Genomic DNA, 24,423 nt, shown 5'->3' on the forward strand with positions numbered 1-24,423 from the left:
AGATCTTTTGATCATTGGCACATATACACAATATGACTTGAGCAAGATGTACAGATTTAACTGTGATAATTGTATTTTTACTGAGACAAAGGCCTCAGTCTTGCAAACACGATTTACTTTCAGAACAAATAAAATGCTTCTGTTCATAAATCAAAGCCTATAAAAATAAACATTTATTTTAAGTCATTTGAGATATAGTTTTAGTTTTGTGTGGGGTTCTTGTATCCCAAGTTATCATAACTTTACAGCTTATGGTAAAGGGATGAGCATCAGCTTTCTGTAAGCTGCTGATGTCCCACATTGCTCCAGGCATGTTTCAGCACCTAAGAGCAGACTGACCTTATCTGAATTACTGATTCCTTGGTCTGGCAGCCACACTGGTCATATTATCCATCACCTTTGGGCAGAATGAGTTTCCATGTTTAAGGCTGTGTTCTTTCTGTGAGCCCAGAGTGTTCTAAAACTACTTTTATGCACCTTGCAAGTGGGATCATCAGGGTGTGTATCTGACCCATAGATGTATGTCAACATCAAATGCCACTGGGGTTGAGGCTTTTGAGGTTTGGCCTCTGCATCTCTGTTAATGTGGCTCTCAGATTAATAGTTAATCCTCAATTAATCCTTAGATGTACTTATAACTATCACCTTTACTGACTGTGACCAGAAATCTAAATTAAAGGTGTTCATTCCTGGTTTTACTCGCAAAGATGAGCACTAGACATCAGCAAAAATGATGTATAAATGATGTATAATTAAAAAGAAAATACAGAAATCAGGGTGAGAAATACAGATTATCAATTTATGCAAATCGGAAGCCTCAGCTTCTGGAGTCTGCAATGAGTTGGGTTTGGTGAGGGAATTGGCAATTTTGGAGGCACAGTCATGAAATCTGTCAGACACTTGATCTGAATAAATAGAATTCCACTGAAGATAATATAGTAAAGATACTTTGTAATATTTGGGAGTCTAGAAACCTAGATGTAAACATTCGCCTTTTGGATAAGAAGAATTAAAGGGATAAATAGTTATAGATTTATAAATAGTTAAATATTATAATAGTTATAGATGTGTGTGCATGAAGATATAGATAGATCAAAACAGAATTGTAGAAGCAAGTGTATATTCACACTATTAGAAAATAGCTAGAAGACAGTGTTTTAACATTCTGTCTTTTTTGATTCATACTTCCAACATCAAGCCTTACCCTCTGTAAAAGTAAAAAAGGAAAAAGAAAATATTCTCTTGTAAAGCCATTACTTTAAAATCTATCAATAAGTTCAAAAAGAGCAGCTTTGAACCATGCTGCTTTGGTTTTTCTTTCATCAGGCATTGGGGAAACTGTCAAAACAAATAAGCATTACACTTTTATAAAATACATAATTACACAATGAGTGCTTGCACACACACCCTAACCCAGTGCAGTATCCACATGGCCCTTCTTCAGAAAGGATATAAAAAAGGGCTGATAAGTACAGGGGAAAAAACCCACCAGTGTCATTCTACAACCGAAACAAAACCCTCTCTTGCCTCCCCAGACATTTCCAAATGGCTGAGAATAAAAAGTTCTCTCTGCACAGGGTGGTGCCTTCCTGCAGTGAACAGCCCCACTGACAAGAATTCCCCCCAGGATGTCTTGCAGCAGCCTCAAAGGCATCTCAATTTCTCTGAAGCAGCCAGCAGAGACTGTGGGCACTCAGGTGCTTTTCCACATCCTCCCTAGGCAGCTCGGGGTGGTCCAGCATCCCCAAGCAGCTGGAATTGGCATCCCTTCTGCACACACTGTCAGTGCCCCTCCTGAGAATCTCTGCTGCTGATATTGCAGGCTATGACAATGTGAAAATCAAGCCCCTCCTGAAGTGGAGGAGGCTGTTCCAGCTGTGTGTGCCACCCACCCTGGCCTGGAGCTGGCCAGACACAGCTGAGGGACAGGGACAGTGCCAGAGCGACCCAGCTCTTTGCCAGCACAGGGTACACTGAGGCCCTTGGATTGCTTCAGGCACCATCGATGGTCAAATGAGGATTAAAAAGGGCCAGCTTCCTCCCCCAAATCCTGTGGTCTGGAGTCTGATAACATATGCCTAATATTAAATAGTGAGAAAAAAACTTTCTCCCTGAGTTCACCCTCATTTTTTTTTAATTACACAGTTTTGAGAAGGTGTTGAAGAGGTGCTAATCTGAGTAATTATTGTTTATTGCAGACTATTGTTAAATCAAGCACTGCAGAGAAGTAAAACACTACCCAGTTATTCCCTATTCTTTTAACTCTTTCTTATTAAAAGTTTTATTTAAATTTTGAGTAGTATGAGCACAGACTATTTTCTATTTATTATAATAATTTCTTTTGGTATTTTTTTGATACATTTCAGGATGTTATTTCTACACCATTGGCTGTTCTAGTAATCTCAGGTTTCAGAGAATGGGAGAGACCAGGCTCAGGTGTGGCATGTGGTGAGGTCCTGGGGTAGGACTCCAGCCTTAAACAACTATAAATCATTTTCTTGAGCAGAACAGGATTCTGTGGTGGTTATGGCATATGAAGGAAATGAGATATAATAGTTCATGTCCTTAAGGTGGGGAGGAGGTTTCCCAGTAGTGAGCTGCTATAGGGTACACATTATAGTTGAGGATCTGGTAGGATTTGCTTCCTTCAAAAGCTTTGGTGTGACCCAATACTGCTGGGCTGGATTACTTGATTAATTGGCAGGATTTAACTTGCAGCAGACCCAGTGATGGCAATGGGGAACACCTGGGAGTGATGGCAATGGGGAACACCTGGGAGTGATGGCAATGGGGAACCCTGGGAGTGATGCAATGATAAACACCTGGGAGTGATGGCAATGGGGAACACCTGGGAGTGATGGCAATGGGGAACACCTGGGAGTGATGGCAATGGGGAACACCTGAGGATGGGCGGGCTGGGCCAGCCTAAATCTACAGGAGCTGGTGCAGCTTGTGTTTCATTTTGGACAGTACTGCTGGAGATGGAGGTAGGTCTGAGTTTTTGGAAGGGAGAAAGACAAGGGAATTGTTGGAACTGGAGTTTGGGAGGAGATGTGAAAGGGCTTTAGCAGCTCTAGTGAGGCAGGCCACTTCTTAGATATGGGGACGTGTTATTTACAAGTGGTCTTGCAATAAGCAATGATTTAATGTAGCTAATGTTACATCTTAATGATATTTTAAGAGCTGTGGGAGAAGGTCTGGAAATGTGAGGAGGCAGGTGCCCTGTAGGATCTATGGTCTGTCCTTTTGCAGACACAGGGAGGATTGTTTGCTTGTTGTCCCACCTGAGTGAACTATATTCAAATAAACTATGAAAAGCATAGTTTTAGGCTTTCCTTGCCTGTTGAAAGCAAAAGATGGTCTTCCTGTTATTATCCAAACTATTTTTTTGGTTAATTGCTCCAATGAGGTCTTGTAACAAAACTAGCTTGTGACAATTTGGTCACTTGTGCTCTTTGTGAGTTTATATGGGCAAGCCTAGCAAAATTATATAGAAAAAAGTTCAATGGACTGCAATAAACAGAAGTTTTGACTATATTTGTGGAATTTGTGTGGTTTAATACTTTATTGGCTCCTTTGCTTTTGAGAAGTGGCCATTGATGAAAGGCTAGCTTTGGCATATTTCAGGAACCATCTCTAGGCAGTTAATTTCACCTGGGAAGAAGCAAACAATGAACAGCTTTAATTAAGATACTGCATTTGAAAGCAGATTTATTGATGGTTTGTCTCAACTATGTATTTCATCATCTAAATCCTGTTGTTAAGCCCTGATTTAGGGGATTCTGCAGGATCTGTTGGCTGAGTGTGATAATGGCAGCTGACATAGCTCATGTGTTTTCCACCAGGTACTCCTGTAATGAACTCCTGGGATATTCTAGAATTTGAGTAAGTATCTGCTTGAAAGGATCAATATTGTGTGTGGCCAGCTTTTTAAAGTTTTGTTAAGTGTATTTACCACTTAAATGTCTAAAGTAGCAAGTCATTGCTGTTCACTCTTGTCCTTCATAGCTGGGTGAGGTTAATAGCTTGAATTTCTACTGTGCACTGCTGCTTGATGATCTGATTTTTTGTAGCAGGATGTGTTAATGTTGCTTCATCTTTGCAGGTGTTGGTAGGAAAAACTGGCCTAATTCATATGTGCATTTGTAGGCAGGATGCCACCAGAGTTTATGGAGAGAGCCCTGATTTTTCAGAAATCAGTAAAATTTTTATGGAGCTTCTTTTCCCTCTTCCAAGATTGTAATGGAGATGGCAATCTGTGGTTTTGGGGCATGGTGCAAATATGTTTAAACCAGAAACTTATTTGATTCCAGCTATGCTGAGTGTGTCCAGTGAAACTGTTCCACACAGTGCTCTTGAGGTGATGGTCAGGTTGTCACAAATAACTGGAGGATTCTTCCCTTTGGCATGCTACAACACCCTGCTTGTTCTGTGAGCTGAGTCAGCACAACTTGGGTGCTTAGCCCTGTCCTTTGGTATGGAGAATGCATTCCAAGAAATGTGTTTTAATTCAATGTATCTGCTGCTTTTGTCAGACACTCACCATGTCTATGTCCTGCTGGACCATGAAGGTGTTGGCTTGGTGTTTGCCTTCAGTGAGCTCTGATCTAGTTATTTCTGTGCTGAGGTGTCACTTGCTCAGTTTTTCAAAGAGTTGGTACATTTTTCAGTTTAAAAAGCCTGAAATTCTTATTTCGGTTTCTTCAATAGAAATTGCATAGAAATAAAATATATTCTGTAGATAGCATAACGGAAAAATGAAGTTGGCTTGTTAGAATCTCTGCTAAAATGAAATGGTGCTAACAAAGCAGAACTCTGTGACAGCTCTAGGATAATGTAACCTTGTGGAGGGCTAAACAAGAGAGAAAAAACTGTAAAATTCCTGTTTTAATACATTATGGTGATTCAAGGTCAAACCACTTTGTTTCGGGTCATTTATTATAGCAACACCAACAATGATGATACTTTTACATTTTACCCTTCAGAAATCTATGGTACTAAAATGCATTTCTTTATAGAAATCTTTGCAAGTAAAAGGTGAAACAAGCATAAGTATCAAATATCCGTGCCTTGTGGTTCTCAGCTTAGTGTGTGAAGGGGGAAGAATTCAGCTCAGGAGTGTGTTCCTCCAAACAAAGGCTGTTGCTTTTATTGTTTTTTAAATCTATGGGAAATAATTCTGCCTGTTATATGAATTTTTGAAATTGCCTATATGGTGGGGAATATCCTTTCCTCTTTTCTACATTTTTTTTTTCCTGAAGGAGATAACTTTGAACATAGAACAAAACCTTATCTTTCTGAATTATGAATGTCTGTTGTTTACATAGTTCTCTCTTGCTGAAAGACACTGATCTGCTGCTGGAATGTTCTAAAAGAACATTCTTCCAACTTCTGTGTTAATCAGCTTTTCTTCACAATAGAACATTTAGCAATATCAAATAAAAGTTTCAGAAAAGCTTTTACACTAAAAATCCCCTGTTTTGAACTACTAATTAGTAATTTCAATGTTTCATTTGATTTTTTACCTTATATATTCTGTTTGTGGTAGTATGACAAGACATATAACGCGTTTATGCGTTTCTGAATGTTTTAAGAAAAAAAATTGTATAGCTACTGTTAAGAAATAATTATTTTACTTACATATTTGGATCCCTTTGGGAAAATGGGGTGACAAGTATTTCCCAGAAAGCTTGCCCATGGGCCAAGCAGTAAGGTTAGTATCAATCTCACCCCTGAGATCCAACTGTATGCACCTTTTCAATTAATATGAAATTATTTAAATTCATGTTCTCAACATGACTTATATGTGCTCAACTATGATCAGGAAAAAAAGGAAAAAAAATGTAAGGAAGTGCATTACTACAATGAAATGAAAATACTTAATTAAAAGGAATGCAAACACATGGCTCAAAGCTGATTTCCACTATTCAAATTGCTTCCTGTCTCATCTCCTCTTGTTTAATTTCATTGTAATTGTGATTTTCTAATGCAAAGCCCAAACAGACTCAAATGTAGACACAAGTGATACTAGACTGGAATGCTTAGGATTCCTTCAGTGTGCCATTGTTAACTACATATATTTTAGCAAATCTGAGTTTCTTTAGCATTATGTAAGTAGTTCAGATCCATATCTACCTGTAAGTTATTTCTTCTGGATTCCTGATGGATTCAGTCAACTTCAAGTTATTTAAATATCAAATTATAAGTGATGTAAAGTAAAATGTTGGCCCCTGCTTATCTTGGTGTTTTTGTTTGGCTGTGTGTGTAAATGCTCAGCTGAGGCTTCTGTCAGGATTTTTGCTGAAGTTTATCAGAAGAAATAGAAGGAAGGTTCTAGCTTATGATATATTTGGAATAGGAGAGAGAAGGTAGGGGAAGAGACTGAAAGTAGCTGCAGCTAATAATTTTCCTTTAGAGAGGCTTAATTTTGGTCTGGGAACACGACTTAATCTCATTCTAGATAGCATTGCTCCTGGGAATTCAAAACTTGATGAGAAAGGCATTATCCATAGCTCTGTGGGCCAGAGAAGGGAAAATCTCTGACTCCATCAAAAGGCAATTCTAACATTGTAAAGGAAAATGCTTCGACAAAAGCAAACTTTGAGGATTAAATTTATATAATTATGGAGTGTAACAATGCAGAACACAGTAATTTCTTTAGCTGCTGACTGTATTGTCTGAGTCTTTGTCATACCAAAGTCCTTTTTTTGCACCTAGCAAAGAACCATTCATGGCAGACAGGGAACAAATTGCTGCTTTCACAAGTTTAAAACTTGTGAACTCATTATGTGAAGAAAGTTCTTTACTAGAAGAACATATAAATGTGCTGTGCATATGAGTGAGATATATAGTACTTTTCATTATATAAATTAGGATTATATGGAATGTTAATTTTGGCTGATGTATAACGATTTAAATTGTTGAAAGCAAAAGCAGCTCTTCAGTCCTGGAGTGTTTATCTTTGGGTATCATTATTTCAAAGCTGAGAGTGCCCATCATAAAGATTTCACAAATGGCCACTGTCACTTGATAACTAAGCATACCATTAATTGTTTAAATATAATGGCTGGCAATACCTTAAATATGTAGTGGAAAAAATGTACAGTTGTGCTCTACCTGGAAAAAGCATTTTATGTTAAGTTTTCTTTTGGTTTTTGTTTTTGTTGAATGACAGAAGGGTTTAATATGCTCCAAAGTTTTAATCCTTTCAAAACATTCACAAGAAGAACCACTCTAGAATAAATATGGTAACTTCATAAGAAAATTTTAATTGTAGTTCAAGTTTATCACTTTGAGGTGGTCTTCAGTGGCTCCTAGGTTTTTAGACTGTGAGTAATTGTGCTTTTCATCTTTATTTACAATGGAAAGGGCACCTAAATCAACAACAACTTTACTGAATCAGAGTTGTAATTTTTTTCCCTCTGGTTTGTGCCCATCAAGGTACAGGCAAACTTTCTGAACTAAGCTGCTGACTTGCAATGTGTTTTAGTTTGACAAGACTTGTATTAGCTAGGAATTCTTAAACCTTGTTTTCTTTCTTCAGAGAAATAAAATTGAGGGCAGTTAGTGTAGGTAATTTTCTCCAGTGTCTGAGTTTGTACCATTTTATACCACAGGAACAGAAATTAAAACGAGCTTTTTCTGGAAGGTGAGTGCACAAGGCATTTTCAGTATCCAGCCTTACTTTGTAGCTTAATGAGGGGTGGAGTACTCCCAGTACAAGTGATTTTTGTAGACCAATTAGCTACATTTTATCTTCCTGGTCAAAAACCAACTTGGTGTTGTAATGATGGCATGCATGAACCTACCATGTGAATAATAGACATCATTTTAAAAAGTCAAAAAAACACACATCTCTCAACATGAAGCAAGCAAACAAGCTCCTAATCACAGAACAGATTAAAGAGTAATAAAAATCTGACATTGTATTGTTGGCTGTCTGCATTATTTTTGACTCAGACATGCTGTAATGATCTTCCACATTGTTGTGTTTTCAAGCTATAAGAGTTTAATTTTTATAATCCTTGCCCCTGTTCTCTTATCTTCTAGCCAATACTGTGATTTCAGTTAATAGTTCAGTCACTTTTTTTGCTCACATGCTCTCTCACAATCTCTAAAGATAATTTGTGCATATTCACAGTGAATTCCCTGAAAAAAAAACTTTATTGACTACAAAGAAGAGCTTTCTTTTGTCTAAATAGCAAGCTTCAATCCTGGCTTTGAACTGAAGTTACTGTGAAGTTACCACTGACTGCTCAAACTTGTTATTTTCCATTAGAAGTTGTTTTGCGGAAGAGCTGATACAGGGCTAAAAGCACCCCTGTCCTATTTATTACTGTGTGCTGACATCCAGCTGGTTTTTCTGTTCTGCTGGTTTATTCATTTTTACAACTGCCTTAAGAGCCCATGTAGCCACTTAGATGCTTGAATTTGGCTCAGCCTGATGTGACCTTTGTGCATTCTGTGTTTTGCATGGAATTCTTTGTTTCTTTTCTCTTAAGGTCTGAAAACCCTTTGTATGCCTTCAGACCTCTCCTGTTGTTTACCTCACAATTCTACATTTTAGGCCTGAGTAGCAATTTTAGTCACAGAATCATAGAATGGCTTGGGTTGGAAGGGACTTTAAGGATCATCGAGTTCCAGCCTCCTGCCATGGGGTAGCAATTAATCTGGTAAAGTTTTCTGTGCCCGACTTATTGCATGGAGAGTGACCTGAAGGAGAATTCCTCCTTTCTACTTGTTCCTTTTGAATTTCATCCTCTGCATTTTTCAAAATATTAGTGACCTGATAACTGAGAGGTAGCAGGAATTACTAATTTTATTTTGTAACTGTTTTGAACACTTTTTCTTTTGTAGTTAATTTGTCTGTGACAAACATGATCCCATTGTCTTGGTCCTTTGCCATTGCTCTGATGTTTTTGTTAGGCGAGTTGTTGTTTTTTGGGTTTTTTTTGGTTTGTTATTTTTATTTATGTTTTCCCTCAATGTCTTGTATGCACCCCTAGGGGAAGGGACATTGCCTTGATATGTTTAATAACATGTAACACTATGGAGCTTGATACAGAACTGGCTTTACTTTAAATAATGGGTAAAAATGAAGGACAGATATGGTTTTGTGCTTGGCTATGAGGAAGTGAATCTGTGAGGCTGTGCAGAAAATGTGAGTGACATGACAATGCCAGCACCACTGTGCATGAAGATGATATGAGTCATGCAGCCCTATTGAAAAGCAGGGATTCAGATTCTTAAGAAAGAACTGAAATTGGTAAGCATGGTGGGTTTACCAAATTAGGAGATGAGAATAAGATGTCAGCTTTCCTATCCCATTCATAGCAACAATATTACTTGCTCATGAATTTGAGTTTTTCCCCCTTCAAAGGACCAGTGAAATGTACTAGCACATTATATTCAAAGTTCAGTCTTGATTTTGATCCTTATCAAAGGGATACACTTCAAGTATTTTGACATCTAATCCTTTTTCCTGACTTTGATCATTTTACACTGAGGTACAAGTAACCACTTCTACTACCTGTGTTAGCCAAGAATGAAAAGCATCTTATCTGCAGATAATGGATGCTGCTGCTTGGAACTTCATTCAGTGTAAAAGATGTCTGTCTCTCTCTCCTTTTGCCAACATTTGTCAGCACTGCTGTACTCTGTCATGAGGGGGGGGAAAAAATACTCAAAAAAATCTATTAAATAATAATATGGGGGAAACAGATATGAAACCATCAGGGTGTGTATGTGAATTCTAGACAGTACAATGTAATTAGTCCCTCAAGAGTAACACAGTTAAAACAAACAGGCACTTTATTGTCATATTATAAAATTTCTGATGAGGTGGTATCATTAGACAGATCATTACAAACTTTTTCTTCTTGTGTCATAAAACAGAACTGGCATTTACTGGGGCTGATATCTTCACAATAAAGTGTGAAAGAGGAATTTATGGAGGCAGCAGAAGACACTTAAATGTTATTTTGTGGTGAGTGCTCTACACAGACTCCAGAAATGGGCAAGCAGAGGTCTCACCAGAGTTCCCTCAGGTGCCAGAGGAGCCAAGAGGGTTCTAAACCACCTGTTCTGGTGATGATGTGCTGTTGTCACCACGTCACTTGAGAAGAAAGTTCTTGCAGCTGTGCCAGTATCTTGGCCCCAAAGCTGTGAGGCCTAAGCTGTTACTCAAAATACTGATCTGATCACTTTATAAATTTAGGGGCAATAAATGCTGGGGGAAAAAAACATTTCTTGGCTTTGTTTCTCCTTTTTTAGCGTGTCTTTAAAAATTCAGGAGAATCGATTTATACACATTTCTGTCAAGGAATATGGTGTGTAGGGTTAAATACATTAAAATAACACCTGTTTATCAGAATTTTTGTTTTATCTTGCCCTGTATTTCTTCACCCTCCTCGGACAATGTTATTAAGTTTTGTGAGAAATGATGCTCACTTTTAAAATATCAAAGGTTTATTAAACCTTAACAAAAATACAACAAAACACTGAATGAAGAAAAATTACAGTACTGGGAGACTCTGAGACCAGCAGCCATGTGCTTGTCTATTTTATCCTCCCCTTTTTATACCCTTGTCCCCTCCCAAAATCTTGTCAGTCAACTCCTCTGTCATCCATTGGTGGAGATTACAAGAGGACTAAGGGCAGAACATAGAAAAATAACATAACTATACATCTACAAAACTTCTCTTAACATACACATAAAATTAATTTCCTAATTGTGAGAACCAGCCATCACATTACTCATTTATAACAAGTTGCTATTAAGAAGCCAGTCCTTCAGTGAGGAGCTTGTATTTTTTTCAATGAGGTGTAGGGAAGTGTGGAGAAAGATTAGTGTCAGAACTAAGGAATCCCCCACTAATAAAATTTCAATCACAGCTGTGGGCAACTGCCTTCAGCTGCTCATCTCTGTTTTTCTGGTTGTTTGCCTTCTTCCTGTGCATTTTTCCTTTGTATGCTATCAGCTTTTCCTACCCACTGCCCTCACTTGGTCTCTCTTTTCCCTGATGAAGTCCTGTTCTTTCTCCCGAGCTGGGTCTCTTGGGAGGGAGATGCTGAGGAGAAAATTTCCTTGCTTACAGTCTTGTTAATGAGTGGCATTTGAGCTGATAGGAGGGACAACAGGGGGAATGAATCACTGTCAATGCAGATGAAAAGTATCTGGCAAAGCTGGAGTAGCTGCCTGGTGCCTGTGCCCCTCTTCTGGTTTACATCTCAGTTTTGCTTCTGCTCCAGTCCACGATGGGAGCTGGAAGAGCCCACAATAGCTTTGTGGAGCAAATAAGTCTGTGCATGATGCACATAATGTTGTTGAGAGCTTTGTGGGACTGGGGCTGTTCTTTTTGTGTTTTATGGATGGCTGGACTGAAAAAGAAACAAGTTCCAGCAGGTAATTTTGTTTCCCAAATAGTCCAAGTGTGAAATGTGTGGGCTCCATTTGTCATTCCACCTGAGTCTCTGTGGAGACTGACCTGCTCATATTTGCCCATTTTGATTTATTTTTTTCTTTGTTTTCCTTGACTAAGTGTTGCCTGCTGAAACAAATATTGGTGAATCTGAATTTCTAAGCATGCAAAAATGATAGATTGCTTTATTTGTTCAAGAAACACTTTAGTAGGAATGTTTTAATTGTAATTAATAAGGGGAGGGGGGAGGAGGGCTATAATTTGTTGCAGACGTCCTTTGTAAGCAAAAATTGCACTGATGCCAACCATGAAGGCAATATATGTGAAAAACAATTGAGTAATTTTGGAGGACAGCAATTATGTGTTTTATTTTTACATATAGATATATTAGAAGTCCATCCTTTTTGTTTCAGAGGATGTTTGTTTTACAAGGCTGCAAGCTCTAAATCCTCAGATGATCTTACCTCAAGTTTACTCCATCACTAACTAGGTATAGGAAAGACCCAGTGTTTGGTACAGTTTGAGGACTCCTCAGTGCTTTGGTGGATCAGGTGATACACAGACTTTCTTGTCACTCTCGACTGAGCAGTTACTTGGGGGGCTCTTAAACCACATTGGGGTTTCCTTTCCTCCAACCTCCTTGGTGTCACTTCAGCCACCACCTTTACAGCTGCACTTGCTGCTTCCTAAATGGAGGCAGAGGACAGCACTTTAATATCTTCCTTTCATGTGGTTTCCCCTTTCTTTTGAGAGCGACTTGGAGAGAAAACAGAGCAGACAATGCTTTTCTTCAACTCTGATCCTTTGGTACTTGTTAGCAGCTCTCAGCAGCAATACAAACCTGAATGTGCCTGCCTTGAGAAAGGTACCTTGGTGAATACCAAGAATTTTTTCCAGATGTTTTCAAGAGGTAGCTAATTCTTTAATTTCTCTTAAATAAAAATTTAAGTGCTTTATTTCTCTGTTTAAACCTATGTGACCTTCTGCAAGATTTCGTATGTTAAACAGCCTGGCCCTTAATAGCTGAAGCTGTTACCTGACACTACAGTACACTTGCAGTATCCTTAAAATAGCCCAAGCAAGGAGATGCTTTAATTCCTTTGACCTGCAACATTTTAGTGGCATTTTCTGTGTTGCAGAAGCACCAATCCATTCCTTCAAAGCTGTCTGTGGCAACTTGTGCATGCAAGGGTGGAAAGGATGGGCTGTGGTGAGTGCCATGACACTGAAGGGAGTGGAGAGAGATGCCTGAAAAATCCAAAGTGCTTTATTAAGCCCCCTCTCCATAATTTCTGGGAGGGAGAGAAAAGCAGCTCTTTCAAGCTTGGCTAGGCTTAGAATTAGCTGCTGGCTTCTTTTCATTTTCTGCACACCTTCATGGTACTGCTGCTGGCTCTTTAGGAGCTGTGGCTCCTGAGCAGCCAGGCTGTTTCTGTGTGCAGAGGGCCATCATTTCATCTCACCTTTACAGATATATTGCTTTGACTTTGGCAGCTGAAAGGAAAGTCTCAATGTTACCTCTAATTAGTAATTTTTGTTGTTGTTCTTGTTTTCTCTAGTAAAACTTGTTTAATGTCAGCTGTAATTTGCTTTGAATGCCTCCATGTTGTTGCTTAAGAAATGAAAGTTGAAGGGGGGATGTGTGTTTGATTTTTTTGTAATTTTTTTTTGCTTTTATGAAACAAGAAATTTATGAAAAAATCTTTACAGCCTATTCTCAATGTATATAAGAGAACTTGTAAAAAATGTATATGAGAAAAAGCAACGTAAACAATGTATATGAAAAGCTTTTAGAAGACCTGGCTCACAGCTATCTAAACATAGTGAGGATGTAACTTGGGTGGCTGAAGGTTTTTCTAAGTTTTTTTATAAGTATTTCTCAGTTTTGCATAATAACAGTAAAATAAGCTTATTTATGTTGGTGTATGAAGCATTTGATCACCTATATTCATAGTAACACCAGGAGAGATTTCAATGCACTTGACATTTCAGGGTCTCTGAAGGAGGTGGGGCACATTCCAAAATATTCTTGAGCAATGTGCAGTAAAAATAAAATCCTTTCCCAGCTCTTTCATAGCTAACAAAATTTTCAGTTTAAGGATGATGACTTGAAAGTTTGGATCCCTTTTGAAAAGGGGAGGGGAATGTGTTAAGGTCCACAAGCTGTTGCTAACCTCCACCTGTTATGTTTTATTCCCTTTCCCACAAAGCAAAATTGCTGCATAAAATGCAGAGTTTTGCTGCCAGAGCTGTTCAGATATCAGCTCACTGAGGCTCTTGTACACAGGTGATGGTTATTCCCATCACCTGAGCTCTGTGATGGTTCCTTTCTGCCAGAATGCACTACAAGTACACACTCTGCACCTTGAGCTCATGGGCATCAGTGTTTTGCCAGCAGTAGCTTTGTACAGAGGATAAATCCTGCTTTAGCTGACTGAAGTCAGAGTTATATGCTCAACATCTAGTGCAAGAGATGAATTTTGTGTTTTAAGATCCCTCAGTTTGGGTTTCACTGTGAGAAAAATATTTGTTCATCGTTAGTTCTCCATTTACTGCTCATGTGCTTTGTATTACAAAATGAGCCAACAATTTTCTGCATCTTTCAGAACAACATAAAGACAGGTTGTAAAGAAAAATTTCTGTTAATGAAAGCAGACTTAAAAATCTCTGAAGGTGTTTATTTCTGTGATGCTTAGCCTGCCCTGAAGAAAGCAGGAACCTTTTTTAAAATTTATTACCCTGAATATTTCTGTTAATAAAATAAGGATCTAAACCTATAAGCAATATTATAGTTATGACGGGCTTTTTAAAGGTCTATCTTACCAAATATAGTGAAGAAAATGGTTCAGATTGTCTTCTCTCCATTTTACTGAAGTGCTGGTTGCTGTTTGAGGAGGTAACATGAAGGTAGGAGATGAAAACAAGGGACAGAATAAAGCCCCTGCTCTGCCATGTATGTAGAGTTGCCATGCTCAATATTCTCTTGTTAGGTGCTCACAGAGGAGCAGTATTTTCCAGAGTGGCATATTGTATTCAGATCTGTATCACATAGTTTAAATTTGTTAATTATAGGTACTGTGACACATTACAGCTGTTGCAGTCGGTTTTTGCAGTTGTCTACTTTGCATTGTTAAGTTTTTTTGCCCTTTCACACAGAGTTGGCTGTTGCTTTTGCATACAAAGCACTTACCTGCTTCAACAGGAAAACTGCTTCTCTTAAATTACCAGCTACTCTTCCTGTCATTACAATGGATCTTGAGCTTTATCAGGCTCAATCCCAAATAAAACTTAATGTTTGCTTTAAAGTCAAGAAAGATCTAAAGGAATGTTATATTTAGATGGGTTAAGGATCTTCATATCTTCCAAAAACATCACACTGATCCCTTTAGCCTGCTTTTATGTTTTTTAATGTTGCTGTGCTGTAACTGAAAAGATAGAGGACTTAAAATGTCAAGGAATTGATGCAATATTCTTAAAAATAATTTTTAGAAGGGTACTTGACCACTTCTGTCATTCTAAGAAGAGATGTTGGAAAACCTATCCTATGAATGAGCAAAGCAAAAGACTGTAAATTTTTGTGTGTAGATTGTCACCCTGTTATTCTGTCTGGCTGCATGCAATGTGCTGTTCATTCACATGGGGTTTTTTTAGTGGGGCTGTTTGTTTTGGGGTTTTTTGGGGGTTTTTTTTGGGTTTTTTTTTTTTTTTGGTTTTTTTTTTTTTGGTTTTTTTTTTTTTTGCCAAGTGATTCCTGAACTATCACTGAGTAATTTACAGAAACAGGGCTATTTGAAAAAAGAAATCACTTTGGTTTAGCTGGACTTTTTTTCTTTTTTCCTTCTGTTAGTGATTGACATGGTATTTCACAGGGAATATGAGGACCTGAGCTCCACATTCAATAGAAAAGTTGTTAAATAATTCCTTCACCAGTTGGGTGCACTTCAGGGAGGTACTTCAGAAAAGCTGACACTGGTACTGGTAGAAGCTACAGTTACATGTATTGGCAATGCCAGTGAAAATATAAATTAGAAAAGAAGGATAAGGGAAGAATATGCCATTTGTGCTGTAGAATTAAAACACTCTCACATCAATATTTTCTAATGTCTTTTCACCGTTGCCACCAGTGGGAGATTTGCTGCTGGGTCCACAAAGTTCAGAATTCGGTCTGTTTTGGATTTTGTTTTAGTGGGGTTTTTTCACTTGTACTTTGAGGCAGAGATGTCTCTGGAAAGGGATACTTTTATGATCTCTCTTCAGATGAGCTGAGGTCCAGCAGGGTTGCTGCACTGAGGTTTCACAGGTGCAGAACACACAGTCCAGAGCCAAAGCACCTCAAGAGCTGTGCTACAGCCTCACTGAGCCTGGCTCTGTCCTCTCTTGTGCAAGAATCATTGCTCTACAGCTAGGTAAATAGGTACATTTTCAGGCTTGGCCAGATAAAAACAGTTCACTTCCATTTTGAATGCAAGAATTTGACAGCTTCCCAAAGCTGGCAAATATTTCTGTACTTCACTACAAAGCTGTCAAGGTGGAAGGAAGGCATTTTGTTGTTATGGTTTGATAGTCTGCATTCTGTCCCTGGTGTAGGAAAGAAGGGCTGCTGGCAGTCAGAGGCAACTGAATTAGCAAGAGAGGCTAAGATGGCATTGAAAACAGAATAAAAATATGCTCTCTTTTGGCATAATGTCAGCCAGTCCAGATTTTACAGGGTTTAAAGAAATGTTATTAGAGATCAGCAACTTCTTTTTTTTCTTAAAGCAATTATTTCCAGCAATATTGAGGGACCTTGTGGTCCTGACATGGTTGGAAAAAAAAATTATCTGAACACTTAGAAAATACACCAGCATCTTCTAGCACACCCTACAAGATTTTGCTCTATTATAATAAGGTAAAATCCTCAGGTCAAGAAAAGCTTTGCAAAGCATTAAGCTAAACACATATGTATTTGCCTGTTTTTGACTGGAGGATTAGTGATTTCTTTCTTTGTGAAGCTCTACACTGAGCTCTTAATTAAGCTTACCAGGCACAAGTGCACTTCAGGTGATCCAGACAACCTTTAAAGGGCCTGCAGCAGATGGTGCAAAGTCTGTATTCTGTGCAGTATTCTGCTGTTTTGTCTGTTAAATAAGTATCTAATTACTCCCAGTCTTATCTTATTTCAACACAGTGTCACTAAATTACTTACATGGCTGTAAGTGAGGTAATCCGTTGCCAATCCGATAAGCTTTCAGCCTGAATTTTGGGAAGTAAACTTGCACCTGATGAGAATTTTCTTTCAAGCAGACAAGAGCATCTTCCAGTACTTTTCCAGAGGCTTTTAACAAGATCATTCACTGTCTTTCCCACCTAGCTTTTCTTTAGCTCTTCTAAATAAATTACTGTGACAAATTTGGAGTGTTTTTCTCCCTAAAGTTTCTTTCTTGGGGCAAAAAGGCTTTTTATTTGTGATGTTTTGCATTGTGATGGGCAAGAAGAGGCAAGAACTTCTGAAATCAAAGCATCAACTCTTTGCATTTGTGGACACTACACCATTAATCTGTTATTTTTTGAACTGCACATAGGCAGGTGGTTGATGCTATTTCTTCTACAATATTGTCTTGGTGACATCTAAGGTGTGAAAATAGGCAGGTTATTTCTGGAGACAGTATATAGATTTTTCCTCATTATGACTTTCAGTCTCACTAATTCTGAGGTGGTGTGTGAAAAGTTTGGCAATACTGGGGAGGCTTTCCCTCATCTCAGCCTTCCTGTAATCATCCTCTCTGCCTGGCAGCACACCTGCAGAGGAGGGATGAGTGCCACTGAAGAAAAAAAAATGCATTGCTCATATGCAGTCATGTATTGAAAAAAGGGGAGATGTCCTGTGATTAAAAACTCCACAATTTCTGGTCTCCAAATAGAATTTGCTCTCTAGTTCTAATTTCAAAATATATTCTGGCTGTCATTGTCCTGAATCCCTGTGCAGGCTGCTTGTCCTGCAGGAATCAGTGGAGGTGTGCAGGCAAGGGTTACACTGAGCTCAGGGCAGGATGAGGCTCTGTAAAATTACCCAGTGCCTTTTCTCCAGTATTGAGTGGAAAAGATATTTGGGAGAAGCATATCAATCTCAGTACTCAATGGGTGTTTTATTTTTTATATAATTAATATGCTTCATAATTGCAAGATACAAGCTGGTTTGATATCGATTAGTCAGCAGTAAATAGCCAGTAAATATTGATTTTTATTTTTGGCTTTGCTGTCTTTTTTTTTTTTTTTTTTTTTTTTTGAGGAATGAACTGGTCTCAACAGAAACAGCCATTCAATTAAAATGGTGTGAAAGGCACCAATGAGTTCAGGCAAAACTCAAGATGAGCTCTGACAGACACACTGGGCTGAGCATCGCTGCAGCCCCTGCAGCTCTTGCTCTTCTGGGTACTCCCCCTCTGCTTTTGCACAGCAGAGTCGTTCCTCCCATGATTTCCACCCTGAGCAACAGGAGATGATCTGTTTTGTTTGAATGTAAGGTTCAGTGTTCTTTAGCTTGTGTTTGAGAAGGTGTCAAATGAGATAATGTAATGCTGCCTTTTCTCCTTGAAACAACATAGATGTAGCCAGTGAAGGGAAATGTCTCTTGTTGCTGTAGTTTTAGTCATTGTCCTTAATCAAATTCTCAGAACAAAACACAGGAAAAGCCAAGCTCCCAGGCAGCCTAACAACCTCTTTGACTTTAGCCTCTGAGTTCCCATAAATAGTTTACAAACTAATTGTCTTTAAAAGAGAAAACCCTGTTACTAAGGGCAAGATGTTGAATGTGTTTCTGGTAAATATGCAATTTAATCTAATAGCACTGTTCCTAGCTGTTAATATCCGTGGATGACCTGTTTGGCAGGAGCTTCTGAGAGCAGAGCTGTCCTATTAACCTGCCAGGATATCTGTTAGACTCATTTTGAGAGCAATTTGGAAGGGCTTGAAGGAGATCACTGTAAACATCATAGTTGGATGCCAGGGAGGTATTACCAGGAGCAAACGTGCTGTTTTTATTTCACGATCAATTGTTAAAAAGGTCATTTGTGTTTTTGCATTAGAAATCATACCAAGCTAAATAGCAACATTTTGCCTCCCAGTTGGTAATTTCTGCAAAGCTGGATAAAAGCTTCAGCTGTAGACCTTGAGCTTTATCTCATTCTATGGGTTGAAAATCCTGAAGTATTTTCTTTTTCCCCTTCAAATATTATCCTTTCCTGACTTTCAGTGGGTCTGCTGTGGCTCTCCATCTCCTTGGTCACTCTTTCATACAATTTTGCCCTTGTACTTTATCTATCATACTCAATACCTACCAGACACTTCTCTCATTCCCTCTCCTACCTTGCTGAAGTTGACCTGTTTTTAATACCTGTGAAATAATTAGATCCTATCGTTCAAAGAGATGTTATGCTGTCATATACAGAGATAATTTTCAGAGCTTGAACTGAAGCAAATATATAATTTAATTTTCTATTTAGGATTGCCACTACAGGGTGTTAAATTGCTGCTGCTGTAAGTGGAGCTGCACCAAATGTAGTAATGAATTTAACAGCCATATATGCACTATAGTAAACCATAACAAGTCAATTTAGGATTTTGTCTCAGGAAACATTGAGTGGTTTTATTAAAAGTATTCACAATTCACAGCTGCAAACTATCCTGTCTTTATGTATGAATCCAAGAATTAGCAAAGTGTTTATCCATGAGTTTAAGGACTTACTGGCAACTGCAAGAACTTTTATTTCTACAGTAAAACTTCAGAGCAAAGTAGTATAAGTAAGCTTTTTTTGCTCAGAAATATTTTCCAACTGTGGAAGCAGCATGACTTCAAAATGTCACTTGCTCAGGTGTTTTTTCTGGCAATGCACACTGGAATGATCCCCATGTCAATGGGCCTTTCTTTTATTTGGTTTTAAATTTGTCTAGTTTTCTCAGGCTTTGAACAAAAGTTAGAATATATAAATACTTAACTCATTTGTTCGTGGCTTCTTTGAAAATCACAAAATAACTGAAAGGAGAAGCGTGCATGAATTAAAATTGAGAGAGTTCCTATGATCCTAAAAAGTCCATCGTGAATGGAAAGCTGTGGGAAAAGCCTAGTTCTTCTCAGCAGAAGCAATGCTTTTAGCCTTCCAGATTATTTTTTTGAAGGTCCAGTTTTGTATTCACAATTCCTGTGTTAGACAATCTTGATACTTTTTATATATCTGAGCTCTTTTTCAGTGATCACATAGTGATTATTTCATAAATGAACTGAAATATACTTGTAGGCACATCCAAACCATAGCCTTAGTCAAAAATGCCAGTATCTATTTCACAGGGTAAGAAAGGAGATCTACTTTAAATAGTATATTTCCAGAATGACGCAGGGAATTTATAATTTGGGAATAAAAATCAAAATTAGTGTTTTCCACTACAAACCAAGCCTTTAGTTTTCATCTCTCTGATAAACTCAACAAAAGGTAAGGGACCAGTATCAGAGTTTTACAGAAGAATCCTTGTGACTCAGAGTATGCTTGGCATTATGAGTTATGCCATGCATGCACTACTATGGTTTTTGTGCTATGCTTTTCACCCTTGTTGTGAGAAAGGAGGAGCTCAAATGTGCTCAGGAGAGAATTTCCAGGTGCAAACACCATTTGTCTGCCACTCCTGTTTCTACCGTTCACAGCAATCACAGTTACTGTGTTGTCAATTCTTTGAAGAGGAGAAGGTGTCATATATTCTTTTTCTAGTCATGACTTCATAACCAATGTGAAAATCTCATTCTACAGAGTGAGGGAACTGACCAATGAAAAAGATTTTTATAGCTGTCCCAAACTGTACTGCTCTTAGCTAATGCTAAGTGACTCTTGCTGACAATGACAGGCCACTTTAGCAAAAAATGTGGAGATTACCTGCATGCCATCAAAATAATTATTGTAAGATATTCCGATGTTAGACACCCAAGCAACATTTCGGCCACAAAAGTCAGCCAGGTTTTAGTGGAAAGTGTGTTCTATGACCACCACAAGGGTAAGGTCTAGATTTCCTTCTGAGATTACTCCTTCTCAGTTAACTCCTCTGGTTTATACTGGTACAGGTACTGCAACACCTTAGAGCAGCAGTAGAATGCAACAAGGTCCAAGCAAAATTTATCAAAGACTGGGGCAGCTCTCTTTTTGCCTGGGGCACTTCTTAAGCTAGGCTATGTTCCTTAGGGAGACTGAAGCCCTTGGAAGGCTCACCAGGGAGAAAAGGCTGATGAATCATGCAGGTCTTCGTGTTTTCTTACCATTCTCCATACCAGTTGTCACCCTTCTCTCCTCTGCCACCTTGGGCAGGTGCTGGGGCTGCTGCTTTTGCAGCATAGGCGTGTTCAAGAGTAACAGGCTGTCCTCTTCAGTTTTCTGAAAATGAGAATAGGAGGAGGGTGGTCAGTGAGAGACCGTGAGTTAATTTGAAAGGTGCTTCTTCACTGATGTTAAGCTGTACATTTGCTCTTAAATTGATTTCTTCCTTATCTTGGCTCCATGGATGAAGCCATCTTAGTTAAAGCTTTAAAGAGTTTCCCATCAAGGTGTCATTTAACAGGCTGCTTTTCAGAGAGGAGAAAAACAGTTCCTGTCTGTCCTTTACTCTGAATGTTTGCAGAGGACAAGATTAATGTGCTTTTCATGTTCAGTCATGACAGGGGAAATGGTTGTTTGCTATTTCTTGATAACTCAGCTCATGGTTTTCCCCACTCAATCCTGAGATGTTTGTTTACAGAAGGCAGGAGAAAGATATAAGAATTTTGTAAATATTCATTGATAGTTGTACAGCAGTACTGAATTTGTGATGGAGTTGCAATGTTTTTTTTTAAAAGTTAATTTCCACATCTTTTCCAAATATGCAAAAAGAGATGCACTGATACTGCCTGTACTTTGCAGTCTCCTCAATTAAGAAAAAAAATAAATTAGAATCTGTAGGTTACACAGTAACATTCGTCTTATGGAAATGATAGCAAACCTGGAAGGAGGACATGAAGCATCCTGCTAGACACAAAATCAAACTTCTATATGAGAAATCTGATGTTCACTTGGTTTATATGTGGATTTGTTAAATTTTGTGATATAATAATTAAAGAAAAAAAGGCAAGCACTTTAAAAATCCTATGTTTGTGGTTTGCTTGCTGTGGGAGTGATATCTCTAACTTGATGTTGACAAAAAGAAGTGGGAGAGGCTCATCCTTCCCTCTGTGGAAGGAGATGATACCTCAAGAGCTGCTAGAGCAGAAGTAGAGGGAGGATTCCTGAGCTCTGAGCAGAGGATTGAGGTGCACAGAACTCACTGAGGTTTCTCTCACAGGCTCCCCAGGTCCAGGTTCTGGGGTTTGTTGCAGGGGGACAGGAAAGCTCTGGAGGTGGCTGCAGCTCAATGGACACTGAAGTATTGCTGCAAAAGGCAGTTTAATTATAGTTTTTTTTTCATGCAAGTGTCATAGAGATCACCTTCACCTGAAAGCTGTTCACATCCCCTTAGTTCATGACCATATGGATCTTTTGTTAGCTTATTTTTTTTACACAGTAGTTGTACAAATTTTAATCATAAAGGCAGTCAGTATTTGGTCAAGCAGCTGTAACCTCTTCTGTCACCACCCACCTCCTCTAAGTTGCTGTGTATTTTTACAGCAATCATAAAATAAAGCAGTTGAGGTGAAAATGTGGTGTGATAAAGGGCAACCCACGCAGCAGGTGAGGGAAGCAGCAGAATATACTTGAAAGGAGGAAAGATGGTGCATCAGAAAATACTTTGTTCTTGTACTTTCATGATAATTTTATTTGAACTTTTTATGAGTGGCTTTAAGTGCTCAGTGTTTTTCACCTTTCCCTTTAATAGCACCTGAAATATGAGAATCAAACCTACTTTTTCTTCCAAATTAAAAAGAATGGACACAGGAAATAATGTAGCATATGACACTCCATTTTCTCTGATGTACCTCTAAACTACATATGTTCATGCACAAACATGCCTACACACTAGTCTGGCATTAAAGTATTCTGCTCTGTAAATTATTAATGTATTTCCATTTGTGTGCCAGATTTGTCTGAGCAGTATGTGACAAGGAAAGTGTGGTCATGGACAAGAGTCTGGGGGAAATCAGCTGATAGTCTCAGAGAAGAGTAGCAATGCAGACTTCAATAAGTACTGGAAAACTCCAGTATTCTCCCAGGTGCTTACAGACTATGGGGCACAATTAACAAATTCAAACACATTTTTGCTTAATGTGCTGCTTAGAATCTAGAGGCCGTACTTATTTTCAAAAGAATGTTGAGCCCTTTAGGGAATGTCTTTGGGACCTGCAGCTCATTTCTCTGAAAAAAAATGGCTTTCCCTGAACAAGCAGCTCAGTGGAGATGTTAGGAGGGATCTATCACAATCAGTTTAATTATCATACCAAAGAAATCTGGGAGAGCTGTGGCCTCCATGAAATGCTGCAGCTGTGGAACACAGCTGAATATAGGACATTATGCTGTAAAAAGGGAGTGGAGGGTACCAAAGTCACCTCATCTTTTTCTCTTGGGCAGTAACAGCAAGCATAGCCCCTGGGGCTGCTTGCAGTGACTCTGTAGGCAGCTTTTGGGTTGTCTCTTGTATGCTTTGCAAATTGTTCTTTGCAGCTGTAAAAACCTCCCAAATTCTTCAATTAGACTCTGCATTTTCCTGCCTCACTGATCCTAGTGGCTCCTGTGTCTCTTCTGCTACAAGTACTGCTGCCTTCTTCTCTGTACAGCAGTCTTTACTAGAATGCCAGTTTTGTGATGTTAGACCCTTTTGGGGAATGTTTTCCTTCATCGTTTACATCCTGTTCTTTCCTGACCTCTTGTTCTATTTTTCTGTGTGTGTGGTCAAAAGACTTGGGCAGTGTCCATTGTGGGCACAGGAGCTGTTTTCTGTATTGCATCCTCTGAAAGCCTACAAAATGTGCAAAAAAAAATGTGGCTTTGGAGGCAGACAGAAACAAAGAGGTCATTAAATGCAGAAATAGGATTTTCTCACTCCATCTCACCAGAAGACCCAAGCCTTGTGACAGTGGTGTCAGGGCAGCAGATGGCAGAGTGTGAACAGCACGGAAGTCATCAGGAATCCCTGGGAAGTGACTTTCAGGGAGCTGCATGGCAAAGGAGGGGACATTACTGCCAGTACAGAGCACAAGGCAATCATCTGTGCAGCCATAAAATAACCTTCACCTTTCCTGGCCCAGACTGACACGCAGTAAACAAGCTCAAACTGGGAGAGGCACATGGTAAATGTTGCAGATAAAGTCATAAAAGTCTGGCAGCCAACACAGTTCATGTCTGTCATAAAATCTGTGAAGAAGCAAATGGGAAGACAGGGACTGGCCAAAGCATCAGTGCAAATCAATCTACTTTTCACCATCTCAGGGAAAAAAAGCAGACCTGAAAGGCCTGCTGAGCAGATCTCTTCTCAAAGATAATGTGCTGCCACATGTTAGTGGAACTTGCAAAGCAAGATGAGGTCCAAAAAGCTTGAGTGACCTGGGGGACTGGTAGAGGGATAGAATTTTTAGTCTTTTTTTAACTTGGAGTTTCAACAAGCCTGGGATAATTCAGCGATCTGCTTTCTGTAAGTCTTCAGTGCTCTGTTTGGGACTGTTATGCACACACTGAAACAGCTTGCTGTGGTTTGTGCTGCTGCCTGGGTCTCTTTTATTTTATCAAAACTTGTGGAAGAAATGCTAGTAGCCATTTTACACTGATTAAGAGGAAATATTTCCTTGGCTTTAGAGCTTTTAAGGGAAATCTTAAACTGAGTTAGAAATTATTTTCTTGCCATGAGACAAATACCAGTTTCACTGGTTAGTTCTTCATTGGACACTCTCTGAGAGAGTCTTCCAATGGATTTTTGAGAAAATTTCACTGTGACTGCCTGGAAATATATATCAGATGGTTTTGAAGCTGAATTAGCATGTCTTTGCTTGAGATTGGACTCCTAATCTTTCTTTTTCTTTCTTCTG

The sequence above is a fragment of the Vidua macroura genome, chromosome 7, assembly GCF_024509145.1.
Source record: "Vidua macroura isolate BioBank_ID:100142 chromosome 7, ASM2450914v1, whole genome shotgun sequence".
NCBI lineage: Eukaryota > Metazoa > Chordata > Aves > Passeriformes > Viduidae > Vidua > Vidua macroura.